General features: G+C 31.7%; 1 protein-coding gene across 8 annotated transcripts in view; it reads right to left on the minus strand.

The window, feature by feature from the left end:
• Positions 1-25,163, minus strand: part of LOC130449564 (bromodomain-containing protein 3-like) — a 78,216-nt gene extending 53,053 nt beyond the window's left edge. For 2 of the 8 annotated variants that reach the window (XM_056787469.1, XM_056787468.1), the window contains exon 1: positions 24,494-25,124. The gene's annotated coding sequence lies outside the window, so the exon portion shown is untranslated. Of the gene's footprint in view, positions 1-24,493 lie in introns of all 8 variants that reach the window. The other 6 variants (XM_056787470.1, XM_056787467.1, XM_056787465.1 and 3 more) reach the window with 5 other exon arrangements.
• Between the last annotated feature and the right edge of the window lie 333 nt (positions 25,164-25,496).

A 25,496-nucleotide genomic window follows, 5' to 3' on the forward strand; every position in this document is an offset into this window, starting at 1 on the left:
TTTTCGGAATTGATCTGTGTTGTTTATTGAAACTACTTGATCTTTCTGATAATCATCCATAAACATGGTAACATAGCTTACATTATTGGAAACTGACAAATTTTCAGAGAAAAAACTAAAAGAAATGTTAATTGGATTTTGCTTATTGTGCTTTTGTTCGGCCCAGAAATTCAAATTTAACACAGAAACAAATTGTTAGAATAATTGTTCTTATTGAAGAAGGGCACAATCATCAGAGGTACGTTGCCAATATACTGGAAATGATTCAGTCAACTGTGTCCCGGGTATTTGCGAGATATCAAGAAACCGGACGATATGATACAAGAAGGTGCAAGCTTAACCAAGAAAACATGTAACGATATGACAGCTTCAACAAGAGTTAGAGCTCGATATGTAAAAGTAACTTTACAAACCGAAAATAATGTTTTAAGAAATACTGGAATTAGAGTCAGAGTAGTTGACACTGCTCCTCAACTGACTAGGGAACGCCATGGATATAGGTTGAGATTCGCGCGAGAACATGCGAACTGGAATGTTCATTGATTGGGGTAATATACTTCTCACGGACGAATCAAGATTTTGTTTATGTCTTTCAGATCGGAGAATACCTGTTCTTCAACTTCAACAAATATTGGAGGCGGGTCTATCATGTTGGAGGGTTACACAGAATTGGTACTGTCATTAACTGATCTTAGGTACATTAAAGAGACTTTATTATTCTTTATGCCTCTCTGATAGGCAATGACTTAGTGTTTATGCATGAAAACGCTCATCCCCATGTCGCTAGAATAGTACACAAGAATTTTCAAAAGGTAAATATTGTAGTTTTAGACTGGTTCGGTTTTAAACCATAATGAGCATGTGTGGGACAATATTTACAGGAGGGTGATATCCATATATTTGATTACAGTTAATCTCAAACAACTGCAAGAGGTGTTAATGACTGAGGACCCAAATTGGAGAACTGAATCAAAATCTGCCACTTCGTTGTCTTCATGGGATTAGAGCTTGAGAAAGCAACGCACATATAAATCTTATATTACTTATAGTCTATTAATATAAATTAAGAGAAACGTTAGGACTATTTGTGGATATTCGTATATTGATAGTTTTTCTCATTGCAATGATCAGAAATCTTAGTGATGGGATACTTTTTTGGTGGATTGTATAATTATAAGAATTCACATATCTCTTTATTTTATAAAAAAGTGTCTGTTATTCACTTCAACGTTTCTATTACTGATCGTTTTTGTTTCACAATTTCTTTTTATGAGGTGTTTAATCAGAATTATTCGGCTTCACAAAAGAAGTTGAGCGCTGTTTCAAGTTGCTCTAGGGCAGGGATGAGGAAACTACGTTCCACGGGCCATCTCCGGCCCGCAAAGCGACCAGCGAACAAAAATTAAGTACAATTTTCTTTTTACCAGAAATTACATTCTCATGAATTGGCAGTAAAGGCAGTACACGTCGGGCATATAACCCGTAAGTCCAACGCACTACCCATTTGAGGCAACTATTTTTGAACACCAGCAAATTGGAATTTTATAAGTCCTTATCTAGGACACAATACCCAAATATAGTTTCCCACGTCCGAAAAATAATGGCTATGTGTGGTACAAGCTATTTATGCGAGCAAACGTTTTCAATAATTAAAAAATTGTCTTCGTAATAGACTTTCAGATAACCTCCTTTTTTCATTATTAAAAATTTCAGCGACAGAAATGGAGCCGTCTGATGATGAAGTCAAGCAGAAACAAAAACAGTTCCACATGTCACATGTTCCCACAAAGACCAGCGCCCCTCAATCTTCTACTTCGCAGCTAATTAAAGTTCAATTAATTAAATGTTATTAAAAATATTACTTTTTAATATTGCACAATAAATTAGTATTTCAGAAAAATTATGGCAATATTTTTATTTTAGTAAATAAGGTAATGCCTCAACTTGGCCCGCCATATATTTCGTTGGCAAAAATTGGCACGCGAAGAAGAAAGTTTCCCCATCCCTGCGCTAGGGAGAATACGAGGATATATTAAAAAATCCTTAGCCTTCTATAGAACCAAACAAAATTTCAATGTCAAAATATTTTATTACTCAACATATTCTCCTCTTAATCGGATACATTCATTACAGCGAATCTGCAACGTTTCTAGACCTTTCAAAAAAAAATGTTTCTTCTTGCTCTGCAAACCAGACCTCCACAGCTATTATCATCTCCTCGTTGTAAGAAAATTTACGACCTTTTAAACTTTTTTTCAGTTGAGGAAAGAGATGATAGATGGATGGAGCCAAATCTGGTGAATAAGGGGGGTGTTCTAATAATTCAAATCCTAAATCACGAATTTTTTGCTTGGCAACATGAGATTTGTGTGCAGGGGCGTTGTACTGCAAAAACAAAACACCTTTGGATAGCTTTCCGCGTCTTTTCTCTTTAATTTTTTTCCCCTAGAGTGGTAAGTAATGTCGAATAGTAATCTCCAGTTATTGTAACTACCCTTAGCCAAAAAATCAATCATAATTACCCCATGGCAATCCCAAAAAACTGAAGCAAGAACTTTTCCAGCAGATTTTTGGACACGAAACTTCTTAGGTCTTGGAGAACCAGAGTGTCGCCATTCCATCGATTGTTGCTTTGTTTTTGGATCGTAGAAATGTACCCAAGTCTCATCCATAGCATCAATTCGGTTTAAGAAGTCTACATAGTTTTCAAATCAAGCACAGATCGAACGCGATACTTCTACCCTTGCACGCTTTTGGTCAACTTTCAAACATTTGGGGATCCATTTTGCAGCAATTTTGCAGTGCTTCAGATCAGATCCGTTTTAGTCCAATTCGACAGTCTAATAAAATCATATCATGAACTGCATCGACATTTTCTGGGACTGATACATAAACTGGCCTTCCCGATCGGTCATCATCTTCAATGGAAAATTTACATCTTTTGAAGCTTGCAGTCCAATTTTTCACGAAGGACTTTGATCACCAAGGGAATTAAGCATATCTTCGTAAATCTGCTTACCTCTTAACCCTTTTAAATACAGGTACTTGATGATGGCTCGATACTCCAATTTTTCGATTTTCACACTTTTCGTTGAACATCTTTCCTCTTTTAATTTGTTGCGTAACTCTGGTTTACTTTTTTGACGTTAAACTTTACACTGACACTTCTAATTGTTCGTTGCTATGGTAACGCAATATTTTTTATTGCATGGAACTGGTCTAGGCTAACTAGATATCAATACATCCTCGTATATCTTGCACATGTTAAAATTTTGATAAGATAAGTGCGATTTTCGAAAAATTACAACAGTTTTATTATTGTCAAACATAAAAAAATATCTGCTTGTGAAAAAAAGTATATATCATTGAAAATTTTCAGGAAACTAAATAAAATATTTTCTTTGCACTTTAGTGCTCTTAAATGTCAAGAATGGTGTCTCTTTTTCACTAGGATAATTCGTGGCAACGTAGATTCTTATGATTTGTTTTAGACGCAATTATACTAGGGGAATGTCTCATTTTGACGAAAAATCTATACTTGAATAGAGCAGAAATAACATATGCTACTCCAAAGAATACTGCATCAAATCACGACTATGTTTGGTGTAAGTTGATGTAATTTTGCAAAAATTGGCAGATATGTAGGCGTCCAAAATGAAGAAGCAAAATTGGAAGAACTTGACGAATATATAAAATTTAAATCCCATATTTAACCCTCTTGGTGGTGGAAAATGAAAAAACTTACGTGGAAGATTACGTTGCAAAATGAACCTGCCTTCCAAATTTCATAATTGTAATTTTTCTAGTTTCGGTTGTGCGATGATAAATTAAGGAAAAACAAACATTGAAGATGGTCCCAGACTTAGAGATGGCGGTGGTTACCACTGTATTAGAAAGTACACCATCTATACAGCAAACGTTTCATGTTTGAAGACGCTACGTTGTTTTTTCTCTTCATTTTCAAAAGTAAAATATATTTCACAATCGAGATAAAACTAAGAATCAAAACAATGAAGTGAAAAGGGAGAAAAGAAGGCAAAGACCGGTCATGACGTCAGTTTTTGGCGAAGCGCGTGAGATAATTTTCGGTGAATATCTTGAAAAAGGAAAAACTATCAACGGCGAGTATTTTGCAAACTTATTGCTACGTTTGAGCGAAAAAATCAAGCGAAAACGACCGCATTTAGATAAGAAGAAAGTGTTGTTTCCTAAAGACAATGTACCAGCACACACATCCGTTAGTGCAATGGCCAAAATGAAAGAATTAAAAGTTTCAATTGCTATCTTATACACCCTATTCGCAAGATTTAGACCCCTCGGATTATTTTCTGTTCCCAGACTTGTAAAAATGGCTGAGGAAGCTTGACGATTCTTATCGCTGGGAAAAATGTATGGAGCTAGGACCATCCTTATACTTATAAAGCGAAAACATCAACAAGCCCCCACACTAATGTTAATGCATGTTTTTATTTGTGATATGTTTCCAAACTAGTTAGGTAAACAACTAAGATCTTAGATAGATACAGGTTTCATGTCCAATTGATTAACAATTGGATAATAATTTCATTTCCATCTTAAATATCAGATTAAAAAGGCAATTTTAGTTGATAATTTTTTTCGTATACTTTCCCTTTTTCTAAATGAAATTCCTTTAAATAAAAAATGAAATAAAATATTGCATGTTGTGTGGTTGTAATTTAGTTTTTTGTCACACCCTTATGGCTAACCCTTTATACGTGTCACGTATGTTATCGAATAGAATAATAAATTTATGAAATTTGTGCTATAGTTGGGTCAAAATTTATAAGGTCGGGTTTATATTTTGATAATTTAAAATTATAATCATATTCAGAGTGATCCATATAACACATATATCAATACCCAGTAGATACAACAATTTAAAGTCGATATAACTGGATTATTAATTTCATAAATTGATTTTATACCCGGAACCTTTCACATTATAACATTATTATAAATTTGAAATTACAAAAACTTTATCAAGAAATAACTCCAGAAATATTGATTTTTGGAACTTTGTGCTGAGGACCATTTTGTAGAAACATGAATTTTATACAAGTTTGCCGTTCACATATTTTTCTAACTCTTGTCATTCAAGAGATAAATGCGAAAAAACGAGTATTTCATGAAAAAATTAAGTTCAGAGGCCACTATGACCTCGTCGTTTCGAGTGACGGCTTGTTCGCAATAGATACTTTAGTTGAGCATTCAATTTGGAAAATAAAACCTGTCCATGATCGAAGCGATGCTATGAAATCCCATTGAGCTATAAAAATTTCAAAAAGTGTTTTATAAGAGCCCAAGTTTTCAGGCTACTTGCAACAAAATTTTTCGTTGGAACAGAAGAAAAAATAGTTGAAAAAAGCACCCTTACATAGCTGTGCTAATACAAGTTTCCGGGCTTTTATTGGTTTTTTATAACCAAGCTGCACAGAACAATAGGAAAAAGTTTGGACTGGTCAAAAGCCCTATGTATTAAAGATTACATAACCGTATCAAAGAATCTAAAAGTACTTATGAGGTCCGGGGTATTAAATAACGAAAAAGGATTTTATTATAAAAATTATTCGAATGCTCTCCTTCAATATACTCTCCTCCCCTCTCCACACAACTCTCAATACGTTTTTTTCATTGATCGAAGCAATGTTGGATGACTTCTTTGGAGAGTGCCTTTAGAAGCTCTGCCGTTTTTTGCCTTATCGCTTCCATCGACTCAAATCGGGTCGGGACTCAGATTTTTTGACACCAACTTCGCACAGACTTTTGTCATGTGTAATTTCTCTAACAGTTTCTTTATCAGCGTTTACAGCCTCGGAAGCATCCGGATGCTCATTGACGATCTGCACGCACAATTTGGTTGGTTTTGATCACTGTTTCCGGAGTTGAAACAGTCACAAAGCGCTTACACATCTCAAAACACGCGTACGAGATAGAGAATCGTCCCCATAGGCCTCTTGCAACAATTTATAGCACTCAGACGGAGTTTTTTCTCTATTTGACAAGAAATACTATAATAGTGACGGGGACGTGCATAGTCAAGATATCTAGATACCCAACGCACTACTCGGTTTTTATCCCACCCGTCTTGATTTATTTATCTATTTTAAAAATAGGATTTAAGGTGGTTTTTCCATATAATAAGGAGATCTAAGTTGTGTATTCGTAACAGTTTAGTTTGGATGCAACTTACAAAGTGCGATCTATTGTGAAGGTAATTAATTAGTAGTACGGTTGGTTTGGGAATACGCTTGTTTTGGTATTCCTTCGTATTCTTGACGTTTCCATTGCAAATTTCATTTATTTTGCACCAGTCTTCATTCGAAAAAAAAAACTAGCATATCAATTAATAGAGGAACATATTAGAAGACGTTTAGATAATCTTCGCATAGCGCTTGGCGTAAGGAATACTGTATATAAGAAAAATATGGCGGTTACCACAAGTACGTCCGTATTCTGTGGAACAAATTACTGTAGAAAAACCGTGTTTCATATGCCCAAGACCTGTTAATCGAATGACCAGATATGTTTGCTTACAATGCTCAAAGCCGCTGAGTGATTTATGTATTTCAAAAGGTAAAAATTACTGGGAAGACAGTTTTGTTGCTAAATACAATTAATGTATTGCTTCGATGTTTTTTTTATATTATATCGATGTGGTCTACAGAATTTATTTGGACTATAGGACAATTTATTTGCCTCTAGAGGCGGTTTAAAAAATTTATTTTAATTTTCTGTTAAAATCAATAAGTACAAAATATTAGATTCTAATTGAAATTACATATTTTTCCAAAAATGTAGTTATTTTCATAGCACCCATCAATAGTAGTCTCCCAGACGCCACCTTTCCGATGGTGTACTAAAAGTCCCACCTTTCCGATGGTGTACTAAAAGTCCCACCTGTCCGGTAAAGGGATAAAAATATGGTACGAGTACCCTGGGCATTATTTGACATTAATTGTTAAATTTAGTCATTTTTTTTGAATATTTAAATTTCCTAAACTATATAAATCGATATTGTAGACTCAAATTAATGATGATCTGAAAGGTTTCGTTTATTAAAAGCAATGGAAGTTTATTTATAATTTTTTTGGTAAACAAAGTTCACATATACTGAATATCTAGAATAAATAAAAAAATTCTGAAGCAACTATTGCTAAAGAATTATCGGACTATAAAAATAATTTGGGCACAAGCAAAACATTTAGTTTATTTTATTTATTAGTCACAACTTGTAGATTAGAGTTAACAAGTAAAGAAGAAATAACTCAAATTAGACTGAAACTAAAAAAAAACTCTGCACCTGGGTATGATGAAGTATAGTTCTTCCAATATCAATTGCAGATTATAAAAACTTATATAAAAACACTTGCCGACAATTTTGTTTGATCTACCATAGGCTTAGATACCCAATTTTATAAATTTATTATTTTTATGAATACTTTTAAAAATATGTAAATCTAATACGAGAAAATATTCGTTTAAAGGCAATAGAATCATTATAAATTGGACTGCATTATACGCAGTTATTTAGACAGACGCACTTAATAGTCGTAGTCCTACTTGGGAAAAAATCATTATTATGCCTCGTTAACTTGCTACAATAGAATATTAAATTATAAAACGTAAATAGACGAGTAAAAGTACCTGTATGTAAGCGCGTTTGGTTTAAACAAGCTACCAGACGTGAGCTGAACCCTTTTTGTACCTCATGCTAAAATTTGAGCTTTGTTACTACTACAATTTGATATCCTAAGAAGTTGCCACGAGTAGTAAGATGCGTTGTTTATAACGAAAACTAACTGTGAATGAATGTTAGTTAAAAACTGTTCATTAAACCACTTTTCAAATAATTCTGCAGTCATATCTTCATTATAATCAGCTCCATAGTTTTTCTCACCAAGCCACGCCACTGCTTATCGCAGACTGTCTGGCAGGAATACTTCGAAGAAATTGTGTACATACAGCTTCGGCCAATAGAAATGCATTTATGTTTCCTATTCGATGTTTTCATTGGTAAACAGTGGAGATGACGTGAGTCCACGTGGACTGACGATTTGTTAGATGTTTACCGAATTTTATACGAGGAGTAAACATTATTTTTCATTTCTTAATTTGGTATAAGTGCCGTGCTATCTTCTGCAATTAATATTAGAGAAACTATAATTGTTATGGATATAATTAACCTTAAAGACTTTATAGCAAAATAGCAAAACTAGTTAATATGGCATTAACTACGGATGTTTTCGGAGCACAATGTACGTTGAGTCTGTCGTATTTATAAAACTGGTGACAAAGAATTAGTAAGTAACTAAAGCCAATTTCTGTTTTCTCGAAAAGTAATTAAAAAAAGGATGACTCCATTTACAATTAGTAATTTGACTTTTGACTTTGTAAATTTTCTAAGAAAAGCATTGGATTAAAAAAGATTGTAGTTGTGGTCTCAATCGATTCAATCAAAGCATTTGACGTGGTTAACCTAGATATAATTTTAAAGTGTTTAATATGGGCTTTAGAGATGATTTTTTTGCATTATAGAATCATATTTAAAGGGACGTAGCCAATATGTTAAATTGGGTAACTCATGTAGCACAAAGTTATATAATAATTACGGGATACTACAGGGTTCGGTCCCCGGACCGCTGTTTCATTCTTTTTATGTTGTTAACTTACAATTTGATAATCTTAAAGCGCAGTACTAGACATTTGCAGATGATACATTATAACTATCGTCAATTTTGTTTTAAAAATGAATAATATTCATTTTGAAAAAGGATAATTATATCTTTTAACCCTCTAGATCTAGAATGATCTAGAAGCTTTAGTCGTACTTTATGCTGAACAAGAATATATATTTATGTTGGGCGCCGAAACGATATCTTCACATTAATTTTTTAGGTTCAAAAATTGAAATTTTAATATTTTGCAAACATTCAATGTTTCCATCTACTCTTAAATATCTGGGACTGATGATAAATTAAATTGGCAAATGCATATAAATATCTTTTACCCATTTGGGGAAGCTGCAAATCATGCAAAACAAATTTTCGAAAATTTTGTTTAATTATGAGTATGTCACACCAACAAATGTTTTAAATGAATAGTTGGAGATACCTAAATTAGAATCCATATTGCTACTTGAACAATGTAAATTTATAAAATTAAATAACCTGCAAAAATCTAATACAAACTTTAATTCAAACAATGAACTTACAATACAAAGTCAAATATGAAGTTATATCTATCGCAAAACAGAACTAACACAGGTTTAAATAATCCAAAATCTTTAATAATTTAAGTAGTTAAATTAAATTTAGTAGTTCCAATCTTCATTAGAAAATGTGAAAGCTTCTTAAATACTTAGTAGATGCTGTGAGAAAATAGAAATAAGTTATAAAGTGCGTAGTGCGACAACCTAAGACTGTTTAAATTATTTGAAGGTTTTTTTAACGGGCGACGTCCATTTTTTTCGATTTTCAGGTTTTGTAAAAACTTGTTTTTTAAACATCAGAATACAGCAATTTTTGTTAAAAGGGCAATTTTATCACGGCTCAAATTAGCATTTTAATTTTTTAGTTTATTAAAGGGCGCAAGTCCAAGTTTTTTTTTAAAAAAAAAGGCGAAATCCACTTCCTCTATGGATTCTGTTGTTTGATTCCTGGACTTTTCCATGTTATCTGTAGTCAGCTGTTACTGTCCATTTTTGTCTATTGCTATTATAACCTCCAAAATATTGTAGTGAATATTATGAAACATCCTTTTACAATCTTTGTAGGCGATACAACATTATTATTGTACCACAAGAGTGTAGCACTGAATTTCGTCTGTTCCGGCCAAAATAAAAACCAAGCGATGTCAAGGTTCTGCTTATACCTGACAGATTCGGGTCGTTTCCAGAAAGTCATTGGGTATTTCCCTGTTTCCTCCCGTGTGACAGGGATTTCGGAATAATATCTAAGGCTTTAAAGAAACATGTACCGTACCGTACCGCATTTTTTGATATTCATGAAATAACTGACATAATTTTGCAAAACTCATCACGGTTTAATGGGTTGACTGTTCATGAGGTTACATCATCTGACATATAGGATAAAATTTACTTTCAGATTGGTACTCTCTTTATGATCGTTTATGAATCTAGTTAAAAATGTGTTAAAGCCTACCCTACAGTATTATTCATCGCAACTTTTTACTGGTTAAGACAAAAGCAGATACTCTCTCCCAACCTTCGGTTAGGGGCTTACCAAGGTCGAGTGCCAATAGGTTTGTTCCAACCTGCTAGTCGGGACTGTTCTTGGAACGGTTGGAACACAAATAAGAATCGTTCGCATAACACGTATATAACGCCCGGTTGGAACACGTAATCTCTATTGCGCAGAATCGTCACCGTACCGTGGACGGTTCTTTGATAGGTTGGAACGAATGAAATAAAAATCGCAAAGATGAAAGGGGATTTTTGTGACTGGTCAACTGATGACAGATCTCAAGAGATTAGCAGCGATTTCGAGGTTGAAGATCCATAAATCAGAAATATGGCCATATTGTATTACAATAAAAATAACAGTTTTTGCTTGAAATTTAATGGTTTTTTTATCACCTCGCAATTTAATTTTTTTTAAAGGGCCACAGTTTCACATTTTTAGAGCTACATAACTAAATTATGGTTAAAGATATAAGTGTAAAATTTTGAATCCTGTTGTAAATTGAATTTCTTTACATGTTGACATATTTTTAAAAATATTGAGAGGAAAATATTTTGATGTAAACAGTTTTTTATTAGTTTTCCGTAAGTTTACTTTCGTAGACTTACGCCTGTTTAAAAAAACCGATTCATTTAATTATCGAAGACAGAGATTTAAAGTGCTGATTTGAGATTCAAAACAATTGTTAATACTTTCGTAAAATGTTTAATTAATAAATAAAATTATTAAAAAAAAAATGTTAAAATACTCAAGATACTTATTTAACAACATGAAAATGGGTTTTCAATAGCATTTATACAATAATTCCAATGCCAATTCAGTTTATAACCAATTGATTCAAAAAAATTTCATTTGCGATCATTTCGTTCGATAAATAAAACAGATTGAAATTTTGAATAAAAAATATATTGACTCAATTTACAGAAGATAAAATGAGATTAAATTTGATTTTAATAAAAGTACAATACAAAAATTTTTAATAATTTCATAACAAAGCGAGAATTTTAATATCAAAGAAAACGAAAAAATATCTGCAGATAATTCTTATTAAGAAACTGTAGTTAGACATAATATTCAATTTTCCATTTACTTCGACAATTTTTTTGTTTTAATAATTTTTTCAATACATACTTTCACTCTGGTTGCTGATGGTACAAACGGTAATTAATCCAAGATAACTTTCAAACTTATTTCGCTCAACTTAAAACCCGCGAATTTGAAAAAAAACATGCACTTTGCCGTAGAATCACTGAGCTGACACTATCGACATGTCTAATACCTAGGTACTACTGTACTACTGTTAAATTAAGTACTCAAAATGAGTTAAAATATCGCACACTGAGTTCGAGCCTACTGTCAATAGATATTAGTTAGTACCTACATTCTTTTACTCCCTCCAGTTTATTTACCGTCGTCTGCTTCGGTGCAGTACGTGACTATTTCATTCCAAAGTGTACCTCCAAAATGAGATAATATGAAGAAAAATAGAAATAATAATAATACGACAATTTATTATGAAAGAATTTTTTCACTTATATCTCGATGTGTGATGACCCGTGTTATAAACCGAACATCCAAAAAATAACAAGAAACTAAACTACAAAGTTCACCTAATTACAAAACAATTCACCAAAAAATTTTTGTAAAGTTTACGTTTGAGCGTTGACGCGCATCATTCGTTTTAAAAGCGAAGCCCCAAAGTTTTAAAAAATCTTCAATTAATGCAAAGGACACTTAATAAGTAATCTATTACCAAAAAATTGTGACGTAAGTATTCTTTATAACGCCAAAAATTATACACTTTCGCGGTCACCTGGTTTTTTGGTTAGTTTAGGTTAGGTTAGGTTGGCTCTAGAAAATTGAAAAATGGATGGATTTTAATGATCTTGGTCTCAAAATGTTCCATTTTACGGCGGATTTATAAAAAAAAATACGAAAATTAAAAAATAAATATTTTTTACAGTTTCATGACTTTAAATGCAAAAAAACTGTTTCTGACGTCGTGGAATTAAGTTCGTATATTTTTTTTCGCAATTTACATAAAAAAATGAATATTTTGAAAAAAAAAGTTTTTCTACTATTTAAGATTTAAAACTATTAAAAACCGCAAATTCAGCCACTACCCCCGTGTTTTTCAAAAATCCGTCGTAAAATGGAACATTTTGAGACCAAAATTATAAAATTTATCTATTTTTCGATTTTTAATGGTCCAAAAACTATTAACATTGAAGAATATATGAACTTTATCTGATAATGGGATAATTTTTTGTAAAGGATTATTTTGCAAAACCGTTTTTTTACGATTTAAAACAGTAAAACTATAAGAAATTTTCATTCCAGCTATTTCTACTAATTTTTTTTATAAATCCGCCGTAAAATGGAACATTTTGAGACCAAGATCATTAAAATCCATCCATTTTTTGATTTTCTAGAGCCAAAAAACCAGGTGACCGTGAAAGTGTATAATTACCCGCCAAAAAGCCAAGTTTACGTTTGAGTACTGAAGCGAATCGTTCGTTTTAAAATCGAAGTCCCTTTATCAAAATAGACCTTAAATCAAGAAATTCAAATATCTTCTTAAATATATTATTTTAAATTTCGTTGTGATGAAATAGCGCATAATGTATTTAAATTACAGCCTTGTGGGCATAACATAGTGAGCGTAAATAGAGAAAAGTTGGTATAGTTCTTCCAATATCAATTGCAGAAGACATTTTTGCCAGGAACAATCAATATTTCATAAATACACACGTCACTCATACCAAATTAAGAAATGAAAAATAATGTTTACTCCCCGCATAAAATTCGGTAAACATCTAACAAATCGTCAGTCCACATGGACTCATCATCTTCACTGTTTACCAATGAAAACATCGAATCGGAAACATAAATGCATTTCTATTAGCCGAGGCTGTCCGAAGGCGTATGTACACGATTTCTTCGAAATATTTCTTCCAGACAGTCTGCGATAAGCATTGGCGTGGCTAGGTGAGATTTATTTATTTCAAAAATTTCTTTAAATTAATAGAAATATGGCGTTCTTTACACAATGGGCGAATGAAGACAATGAAATTGCACAGTGTAGTGAGAATAAAAACATATATGAATTTCATAATGAAGATTTAGATATACAAACACAGCAAGTTATTTTAAATATATTAAGTAATATGTAGATATATAGATAATATAGTAGTAGTAATAAATTATGTAGCAGGTATTAATAAAAGCTGTACAGGACAATAAAGAAAGTTCTGGGAAGGCCAAAAGCCCTTTGTATTAAATATTACATAACCGTATCATAACTTCTATTAGTACCTATTTGACAATAAAAGTTAGAAATTTTGTTTCTCTCTACTCGATTCCAAACGCCTCGCCTGGGTTCGTGTAAGGGAGAAGGTATTGGTTTTTCCCAAAAAGTGTATCAGGTATATCGGAGAGGATTAGTTTAATTGTATGCTATAAGGACATTAAGAGGGTTATTTAAAATTTCCTGGGTGAAGTATCGGTCAATCAGGGGTGAAAGGATTATTGTTGTTAAAGAAGTTCCGAGAAATGTAAATCTGTGTTAAGTACTTTCAAATACCAGGGCACATGGCGTGGTTGCCACAATTGTTCACAATCATTTCCATATAATAACTTCCACAATTATTAAAGAAGAGTGGTGAGTGGAGCTCCATGAAAACCAACATTTCAAATACAAAAATTATTTAAAAGATAGTCTTCTTAGGAAAGTACATGTTCTTTTTTAGAAAAGTTCTTGTCACTATAACCCTAACCAGTATGAAACAATGTTCTTAACAAACCTCGTGGTAAATAAAATATTTTAGAAAAAATTGCACTTTTTCACATTCAGCTGTTTGGAAATTATAATCAGGTTAATTAGGTGAAAATATAAGTGTACACACTTTATTATATTTATATAAATGTTTTTCATACGAAAATTCTCGAAGTATAACTTTCAAGAAATATTTCAACTAAAAGAAGTGATACGCCTATGGATTACGAATGCTTCATCATTTCATTACTTTGACAGTCATAGTTGTTGTTTGGGATTACCCACTACCTGTTCGTGGATTATAACAGGAAAGTACCAGATGTTTATTAGAATATAGCCGAAATATGTGTCATAAAGCGAAAGATGTAATAAAATTTATTATATATTACTTTCAAATTTAAGCCGAAAAAATAGTGAAGTATTACTACTTTTTTCATAAGATGCTTTAGGCACGTACTGAGAGTACAGGGTGTCCTGGTAAAGGCATAAAAACACGACAGTTTGAATACTTAAAAGGATCTTATTTTTTCCAAAAATGTCTTGGTTTCGATGAAAAGGAGCCGCCCAGAAGTGCTGATTTGCATCCCATGGGGTTTTTTCTATAAAGTTATTTTAAAGAAAAGATACACAACACGACACCAATAAATTGGCACCAATTGGGACAAATAATTATATACTAAGATATTCAGTAGTAGAGTTTAAGCGATCTGCGAAGACCAGCATCGCATTGGTCGACCAAATGAGGTAACGACTCCAGAAATGTTGAAGAAAATCCTCAAAGTGGTACTGGATGATCGTCGACTGAAAGTGAGCGAGCTAGCAGACATAGTAGGCATTTCAAAAAGTACGATTCATCGTATAGTAACTGAACATTTGGACATGAGAATCGTGCGCAAGATGGGTGCCGCGTTTGCGCACAATGAAACAAAAACGGCAATGTTTCACAAAAATAAAGCTGAATTCTTGCGTAATTTCATAACCATGGATGAAACGTGGGTTCATAGCTTCACAACCGAAACTGAAGGACTGAAAAGGGAAAGCCGGCTCAAAGAAGGCAAAGACCGTTCCATCTTCCAGGTCATGGCGTTGGTGTTTTAGTCTCCTCGGAATATTTTATGTTCCCAGACTTTAAAAAATGGCTCGGTGGTCAAACATTTTCCAACAATGAAGAGGTGATATCGACAGTTAATGTCTATTTTGAGGAGCATGACAATTCTTATTATAAAAAGGGTACCAAACTCATTAAAAACCTTTTAAAGTTTTCTTTTGGGCCCATCCTTGTACATCCAGAACTCTATAAAGTAATCTCACATTTACATTTGTTGCAAAAGAAAATGTGTTCCACTTTTTATTAACCAGAAAAGTGGCACCTGGCAGACTACTATGCGAAAATATTTGGAAATTATTTGTAAACCTGGACGTCTAACGCCAGGTACTTTCGAATTTCTAATTAAATAGACAATCGGAATTAAGATTACCGTATCCCGGTCTGCCAGACACCACCTTTCTATTAACGGTTTTTTTGAATTAATGGATGGACCGTGAAGAAAGGTGTGTTATGGTGATTAAAAACTGTGATGCAGTGGTTTGATGAAGCCGAAGATGACGCTAATGATATAAACGAAATCCTAGAATAGGACTGTACGACAGAAACTACACTAGAAAACATAATATTGAAATGAAAATTCCTATTATCACAGTTAAAGCACGTGATCTTGGTGAATAAGCCACGCCGCTTTCCGTTTGGAATTTGTTATTTTCTGACGAAATTTTGCTTGAAATGTCATTTTGCCAAACCACAAACTCACTTAAACAAGCATTGGGTATTATTATAAAAATAAACTCTTTTTGCGTCGATGGCTCAGAAGTGATATATTTCGAACAATACTGAGCCAAAAATAATTTTCCGTTCTTTTATTAGCTTTGAGGTATGACAATAGTGATAGGTAATCACAAGCGAGAAGATCCCGGAGTTGCAATTTCATTAATTTTTGATAAATTTATAGATAATTGTTAAAATGTTTATGGATTGATGCAGTCGAGGTGCTAGTTAGTTTTAGAGGTGGTTTCAGTTATTTTCCTAACGCCCAACGCTGGTGTACTAAAACTCCCACCTTTCCGGTTAAGGGTTAATCGAGCTATAACGTAAAGAAATGAGCAGAACTTTTCGAAACACACTTTATATTTCTTTCATTCATTTTGTTTATAACAGGCTATATTGACCCTTGGTTTATTAATGTTTATGGATGGTTCCTTGAAAAAAAGGGCAGGTAGTTTTCATTGACTACAGTTATATTTTACAATACTAATTCAAGGCTAAGCAAACAGGAATTTCTCGTTTTTGCAATTTACCTAGGATGTGTCCAAACCCAAGGAACCGTTTTAAATGTTTAAATATTAATTTGAATTTGTTCCAATTTCTAAAATTCTTATTATATAAATTTCATATCTATTTTATTATATACAGGTGAACGCTACACCTTACATTGTCAACTTTAATAATTTTATGAATTAATAGATCATCTACCACATGACCGTAAAAATAAAAGATTTTTATTCTAAGCAGTGATAATTTTTGCCATTTCATAAAGTTTCATTTGTTTTACAGAGGTCAAAAGCCTAAAGGAGGTCATAAACAATAAATCTAGTTGAAACAAGCTCGTTGGGGGAGCTTTACAAGCTTTAGATATCGACTGACGCAATTTTTGAGAAAAATGTCCCTAGACCATCAAGCGCCCTATATACCCGATTTTAATTACCCAAACTTTCTATCAGTATCAATCTTCGATGTCAAACGACTGTCTAAATGCTCGATACTATCCATTTACTTAAATTTTTGATAAAATAATTTATCATCTGAAGCCTACTTACTCATAGAATAATCTAGTTTTACTTTTGATTGAGGCATTTCCAAACTCTTTTTTTTTTATCAATAGCAGGAAAGAATTAGAAAAATCCTTGGATCAAAAACGGCACAAGTATGATAAGCCACCCCACAACGATCATCAACATTTACTTCCCGAGATACTGGAAGTGGCCATTATCTCAGGAAGGCTAACAGATATCTCATCAAGATCTATCTGTATGTGAAAAGTCATGATGATTGACGCATGAGCAGAGGAGTTTCTGTGGAGAAAAGTATGCAAATGCATTATTTTCACGAAAAATCAATAGATAAAATGAAAATTTAAGTTTAAGTTGGGTTTTTTGATAAAATGATACAATTGCATACTTTTTTCAAATAAACTCTGCGCATGCGTCAATCATCATGACTTTTCACATACAGATAGATCTTGATGAGATCTATTTAGCCCAAAAACTACAAGAAAATGCATATCGAACACATCGAACAATCATCTCTTTTTTTTAAAAAAAAAAAGGGCTATTTTAATCCATTGTTGTGTATTTTCCCTCACGTTTTAACATTAAAATTATATTAATAACAAAGAATTATTCAGGATATCTTATATGGCAAGATAGAACACAACCAAGGGTTGCTATAAGTTATTCTTTAACAACTTACAGTGAAGACAGGGGAAAAAGGTATATCTTCGCCTTCTCTGGACCCCAAAGATGTTACTGGACTACATTGCAGTTATTCTTCAATATAATGAGATTCTGTTAGAGCTATCATTTGCAATACTGCCATAGAAAAAAATAGTTGATGCAAAAGTCCTTCAAATTTCTTCGGTTCCAAAGAAAATAATAGCAAGCGGTGTTACATGACTTTGCACAGTTATTCTCAAATATAATGACATGCTGTTAGAGCTGTCATTTGTAACACAGCCAGAGAAAAAAAAGTTGATACTTATGTCCTTCAAATTTCTTCGGTTCCAAAGAAAATAATAGCAACTTAAGTTTATTTAGTTTGATTACTACCAATAACCTTCAAACAATGTTACAATTGCAATTATTACTTGTCCTTATTTTATTCTCATCAGTTTCTATCATTTTGGATACTTTTTATTATTTTAATATTAATCTTTACACTTTTCAACTAACAAATAATATGAGACAGTGATTCACTAATATGTAAATTATAAATATTTATCCCATAGGTAAATAAATATATACAGTTAAACACGTTTTAGATTAATTTCCTGATATTTCAATGATTTTTATACAAAATTAAAGTCTAAGGTGTAACTCGTTTAAAAACAATTACAAAAATTCTGCCATTTCTTTACAATAGATAATGATTTCACGTTTCAACTTAATCTTTCAAACAATTAGAAGAATGTGGTACACTCATTATTTCTTAATTTGAATTATAAAATAGAAATTGAAAATTATAACAGTACTACTGAGCATAATAATATATACCATTAAGAATTGTAAATAACTAAATTTATTTATGAGGACTTTTGTTTGAAAAAAAAAACAGCATAACTACTATTATAAATACATTATCAAAAAAGTTCTTCTCAAATCTAATTAAATTAGATAGTACTCAGATTTCAAGGAAAAGCATGCTGATTTAGTGTAAGAAGTTTGCAATTTTATCAAATTTTGGTCAATGTTTCCCTATCTTGCCCTTCCAATATTTCGAAGAAGACGGTACATGTATTTCCAATACATGTAGTTTCACTGGAAATAATTTATATCAAAAATTTATCAAAATCAAATAACTAAAGGGATCTTTTCCTTTATGGCCACCATACATTTCATAGAAAATAAGTCATTGTCTACTCAATATTCATCAAGCTAATAGAAATACAAATGTCAATATAGTGCAATTAAATTTAGAATATTTCAAAATTTGTTGCTAATTTGTAACAGCAAAATCAATTTTGTTGCTGCAGCAATTTAAAAAGACAATGCCTGCTCATAATAAAGTTGGCATAGTCACATAAATTTCTATTACCTATTTGAATATTTCATAATGGAATAAGACAAAAATATTGACATTTATATTATTATATTTTCGTTTTCTTTATGGTAAACAACAAGTTACCAGTTGGCTTCTATCACTGAGATTATTTATTTATCAAACAATCTGATGTTGACAATCTACATCAAAAAGTGAGCTTTTACATAGGTTTTCCAAAGATTTCTGTAGCCTATGGTCAATAAAATCCATCATTCATTAAGCTCTGTGAACCTGTGAATTATTATTATTCTCATTATTACAACTATCCCCTGTCGACGTTTAACCAGTGTAGATAAAGCTTATTCAAGATCACTTAGAGGCTTCCCCCTCAGATAATATAATTTTTACTATTTTTTCCCTAAGTGAGCATGATTTATATATATTAAGCGTTGATCTAAATTGTATTGAAAGAGTTCTTTTTTAATTATTTTCCAAAAAAGCTCTTTTCTGAATAATATTTTCAGTCTTTACGACTTCTGTATCTGATTTGCAGCTTTTCAATTTTCAGAAAATTTTGAATTTGTTATGATTGTTTTACCAGTCCCACTATTTGACAGGTTAGCACCTAAATTGCAATCACTTGGTTGTACAATCTATATGGAAAATTTATGTGACAATGTCATTGTTTTTTTTTTAAACGGCTGCTGCAGAAACAAAATTAATCTTCCTGTAACAAACTAGCAACAAATTTTGAAATATTCTAAATTTGATTCTGCTATGTTGACAATGCATAGCTTATAGACTTGTCATACGAAGCAATTCATATTTTTTCAAAGATATTTTTCTTCATATCCTTACATCTTTATATATTAAGAAAACTTTGCCTACCTCCATTATCTCAAGATTTTGAAAAAATACCAAAACAAGGCAATTTTAATCTACAGGAAGCTGAATTTTCATCATCCATGTCGTGCCATCCCTTGAAAACCCCTTACATCCAACTTTCATGCAATTGTATAAATCTTTTGAAAATGCTTCTCTAGCTTTTCTCACATATCTTCTATAATTACACATTATTTATATCAAGGTTTTTGTCAAACATCTTGAAGAGATTCAGGCGGTGTAGCATTAATTTTGGACTTTGAATAGCCCCACAAAAAAATTAAATAGAACGTCAGGACATCTTCCAGTGTTTCAGTTATTAAAAGATCAACAATGTAAGTCCAATTCTCATCAATAATATCGTGGTAGCCCACAATGCCTGCCTAAGCGTGCAAAATTTGGAGAGTTTGTGTACAACCACTCAAATAATAAGCAAGTTGGCGTTGTCATTCAACGTAAACATCAGAGAAAGAAACCTTGGTTGTCATAAACTGCTGAGTGAAAACAATAAGAGTCTATCAATATCACTTTTTTCCAAGTGTTGATCAATTGTCATTTCCTACAAATTTATTGACAATCTGCTGAACAATACTTTCTATTACACCTGACTATTTAAATAATAATTGTCTGTTATCTACCATAAGATGCTTAACAATAGCCTCTTCAACTGTATCATTTCTGATGGGACATTCTAAATAAAGTTTTTTTTTAAACAGGGACAGTTGTTTTTAATTTAATGTGTCATCATACTGACGATTTGATATTTCAAACTTGTCTGTAGATTAAAATTGACTTGTTTTGTCATTTTGTCAAGAACACCAATTTTAACTAGGCCATCTTATATAAGTAAAGACAATTAGGTTGATAAGGCTTAGAATTGAATCTGCACCATACTATTTCCCGCCTAATTAATTAATTGTATTTAAAAGACACAAAATGTAGTAATTTCTATCATAACATAAAGTAACTAATGAATTATTTAGTTGTTCAACTCAACATATCAAAATATAATAAACGAACATTAAAATGTAATTATTTTGTATTTATCAATGGCATACCTACAATCTTTGTGCAAAATAAAAACTTGTGGTTTCTTACTGACAATGCTAATAGAATTCTTACCATAAATTATATATTAATTATACCTCAATAAAGATCAATATACAAATATTTATTTACTATCTCTCAATATTTGGAATTTATACAGATCAGTGTTGGCGACCTTCTATTTTATAAGGAAATAGCAACAAATGAAAAAGATAATGGAATGAAAAAAAGAGTTTGAAATACACCAAAATCTTATCAATTAATTGAGCTTTCATCTCTAAATAGAAATGTCCATTCATGCTGAAATTCCAACAGAGTGAAGACATGAGATTTGATGCTGTGCATTATTGCAAAATGGCATAAAAACCTATTCCAGTTGCCATGTAAAATCAAAGAAACACAATAAAACATTGAAACTTGCAAGTCCTATAATAGTATTGAAACTATGAATATTTGATTCAAGAAATTGAAGTTCAAATTAAATTGAATTAAATACCAATTTATAATCTTTAACCATTAATCTTTCCAGTCATTCCCTACACTAAACCTTATTAACCACTGGATTATATGAGTTGTGTTAAAAATTGCAACTAATTTGACCACCTACATTATTTGTTTAATCAATTTGTTAAGTAATGGGGACAATACTGTAGAAAAAGAAGATATTTGCAGTTCACAACATATTGAAACAAGGAATAGTGGATTTATACTAATTAAGTGCCATATTACGAAATTTTTAGCTGAGCAAGTTTCTAGGAAATTGGCTGTTCTCCTAACTTTAGAATTGATAGAAGTTAGCAGAACAATACAAGTTATATGTGCAAAATAAATAGATATGCTTCAATAATTAAATGCTCCATAGTTTCACGAAAAAAAAAAATATTGTCATAAAAATTTACTATTCTTGTATGAAATTGGCGGCTTTCACGCCTGTTTTTGGAGAATAAAGAAAGCTTAACTAAAAGATGAATAATTAAGTGCTTGCAGATGTCACGGAAAAAATGACTTTTTCCGAGTTTTCTCAGCAAAACACTATCATTGGCCATGAATTATAGGCTCACGAGTTTCCATTAAGGCCTATATAATTATATGATAGATTAATGTTAATTAAATGCTGCAAAAAAAAAGAATTTGTCGCAAATGTAATTCCTAATTTTCCCAGTAGAACACTATCATTACGAGAATACGTCAATGCGAGAATAGGAAGAATTAATATAATTGAACAACGGAGCATTTAATTATTGAAGCATTCTACTTTCATTATCTATTGATTGAGCACATTTAACTTGCACTGCTTTGATAACTTAATTCTAAAGTTAGTGAACAGCCAATTTCCCAAGAACTTGCGCAGCCGAAAATAATAATATGTTATTGTTTTTTCTGACTGCTCATATTATTCTGCTAATTTTAGTGACATGATGACTAGCTGCTAGAGACCTTCATCTTCTATTTTATGCACTCTCATGTAGAGCTCTAGAGTTCCGTAGTGTCTCAATCTGCGAGAGAATATGGTTAATGGTTTCGTCCTCTGTATAGGATAATCTGCATGTTGCATTATCTTCCAAGTCTAACATCTTCAGATGTCCACTGAGGCGACAGTGCTCCGACAGGACTCCTGTTAGAATTCGTAGGTTGTTCTTATTTAGACTGATACTTTCATCAGATCTTCTCTGGTTATAGTTTCCCAGAAGAGTCATTACCTGTCTCAGCCTTTGTAAATTGGCCAAATAATTGGTTTCCATATACCTTCTTTTCCAATGCTCTTTCCATTGTTCTGTAGCTGATGCTGCAGATAGATTCAGGTCCTATCAAGAGTTTTTCTGACCTGATGTGTCCCACATTATTTGAATGCTTAGTATTCCAGATTAGTGTTTTGTGTTTAGTTAAATCTGTTTAATAAATATATTTTCTGTTTTTTAAATGTATGTAGACGGCCAAAGCTTTTGCGATATCTTTCAATACCTCATTGAAAGCATATTTGTAAGCTTGCAGTAATTTTTACCACAAAAATTCCAAAGCAAAAAGCTTCCAACGTATAATTTCTGACAACCATTGAGCTCTCGCTACCAGGATAATCATTTATCGAAAATGTCAAAAGGTTACCTGGAATAATCAGAGAGAGAAATATTTTTAAATTTCATCCAAAAACCTACTTTGAAACCCTACTCATGAGAATACTTTTTTGGCAAACAAAATATCTGCAAAACTGCTTTGGAAATAAAATTATACATTTAAAATAATTTAAAGAGTTCAACCTATTGAATGGACAGGTACTGAAATCTGACCCTTCACAATGGGAAAACACAAAAGTACAATTTAGCCACAAACCATGTGATTTTTAATAGGTTAATTGTTTGAGTTTCAGTAATTCCCCAATTCATATTTAAAGTACCAGTATTAATATCCTTATCATTCTTTTACCAAAATGATTCACAAATATTAGATTATTAGATAATTATTTCCAAGGTTCTGATAAAACTTCCAATGAAATAAAAAGAGATATCTAACTATAATATACACTAAGTTATTCAAATAATGAGCTATATATAAATAATTATCCCATTAAGGCATTTTCATAATATACTTTAAAATGTCATTCGATACCAAAAATGAAAAAGAATTATTCTGTATCAATAAATAGGGAACAATCTGTGTCCCCAATAAGGAATCCTTTAATTAACGCAACTGAAATGTTTATGAAAACATTAAATATTCTATAAATACTAAATTCATCAACTATTTGCTGGAAATCACATTAATTGATAAAATTACAGTGAAAATGTGTATTGAACTAATTTTCTTTAAAATCCTCAAAATACTCATGGGATGAATATTAAAAAAATGATCAAATGGCATAATAGTTCTTATTTCATCAAAATACAAAAGTAAAACCTAAAAGTTTCCTTGCGAGGATCCTATGATTTTTATGTTTGTATTGAATCATGCTGAAACTAACATCAACTTCAAATAGGAACAAAACATAAACAGTTATTAACTTGCAGGAAATAAAAAGAGCACTATAACAATATCTTTTGATCTTGTATATTAATTTTACACTTTCAATAGGCCTTATCACTTGAAAAATAGTAAAATCACGACTAGAAAACCGCCACGCCCCCAAATATTCACTAAAAACAAAAACAATTTTTAAACAAAATCTCTAATCTTTTTGGATAATTTTATAAGCAATAACCTTCGAACACGTATTTTCATGTGCGAGCACTGCATATATGACAGAGGACCGAAACCCGATTTCACTCACTGTATTTCTTCCCCACATTCTTAGTTGTTTACAAATAGGTTTATATTCATCTTTTTGTATGTGTATAAAATCATTTAATAGTGAACACACTTTTGATCGCATATATTTACATGATTTTGTACATCAAGACCTTCACTATCTTGCTATGGAACTATAATCATTAAGTAGGTTGTAGTAGACAACGGACGCTTCGTATTTTATGAAACTAATTGTGGCTTTAGCGGTTGAAGGCGGGAAAATAATATTTTACATGTAATATCCCTTATACTACACATAAAATTATATATAAAATAAATACATTTTTCTAGCTAAATGACTGCAGAAACTAGTAAATCAAATTATTTAGTGATTTCACAACATGGCGGGCTCTACATACTAGTATCTTCAGTAAAGCTCAATAAGATTTTTACTTTTTTATTGGTGGAATTTAGTTTTTATCATAACTACTACTAAAATCTTACAAAAAAACAACTTAATAAAGATTTTAGTTACATTACCTTCGTTTTTTGAGTGATAATCCACATTAGAATTGTGAAAAATACGGAGCAACACCACTCTCACTCACTTAACACATACCCGCTGGCCAAGCTTGCCACAAACTGCCGTGATGGCCGCCTCGCAAGAGCATACAACGATATCAAACACGCCAACCTCGCGAAATCATCGTAAAAAGGGCCAACTATTTAAAAAATACTGTAAAATATTGGGTGTAATTGAGATTTTGATAATAAATTCTTAAATATATTCACGTATTTCATATCTTGATCGTCGATGACAAACGATTATAGATTTACTTTTTGAGGTCATACAAATGGCTTCTTTTCAATATACAAATTTAAAGATCTGTATAAAATAATATGTAATGAAATGATATTAATTGTACTTTACCAATATTTTCCAGATTTTTTAAATGTTTCTAAATGGTTTCTGTTGAAATAAAATTTACATATGCTTTATTTACTTTATAATTATTGTTTTGTTTTTTCACTGAATACGATACTTTAAATTATTTTTACAAAAAATATGAAGAAACATAAATTACAGGATTCGTGGGTATTTAAAAAATAGAAAATTTTCCATAATATGGTGAAATTATTTTCCACGACTATTCTGGAAACATAAATATCGAGGAAATTTCGCGCACATTACCGACATACGCATGACCATGTCTTGACGACTGCCAACTTATGAAAAAAATATATATCTGCTTAGGTGGTTGTCTAGGTAACCATTTCCAAATACCCTTGCATATTGTTTTTTCAAGAAAATTTTTGAAAGTAGATTAAGTATCATTTGTTTTGTTGATAAGTTGGTACAGATTTAACTACGCCAAGATACATGTATATTTACTACCTATCACTAGTCCTGATAATTAGGTTGAACATTTAATATTTGATAACTTATGTTAGTTAAGACTTGAGCGTGAAATAATTGTGGAATCATCAATATTATGACTTGTTTTTAATTCATTACGAATCACTACAGGTATCAAAATATGTT

The sequence above is a fragment of the Diorhabda sublineata genome, chromosome 10, assembly GCF_026230105.1.
Source record: "Diorhabda sublineata isolate icDioSubl1.1 chromosome 10, icDioSubl1.1, whole genome shotgun sequence".
NCBI classification, from domain to species: domain Eukaryota; kingdom Metazoa; phylum Arthropoda; class Insecta; order Coleoptera; family Chrysomelidae; genus Diorhabda; species Diorhabda sublineata.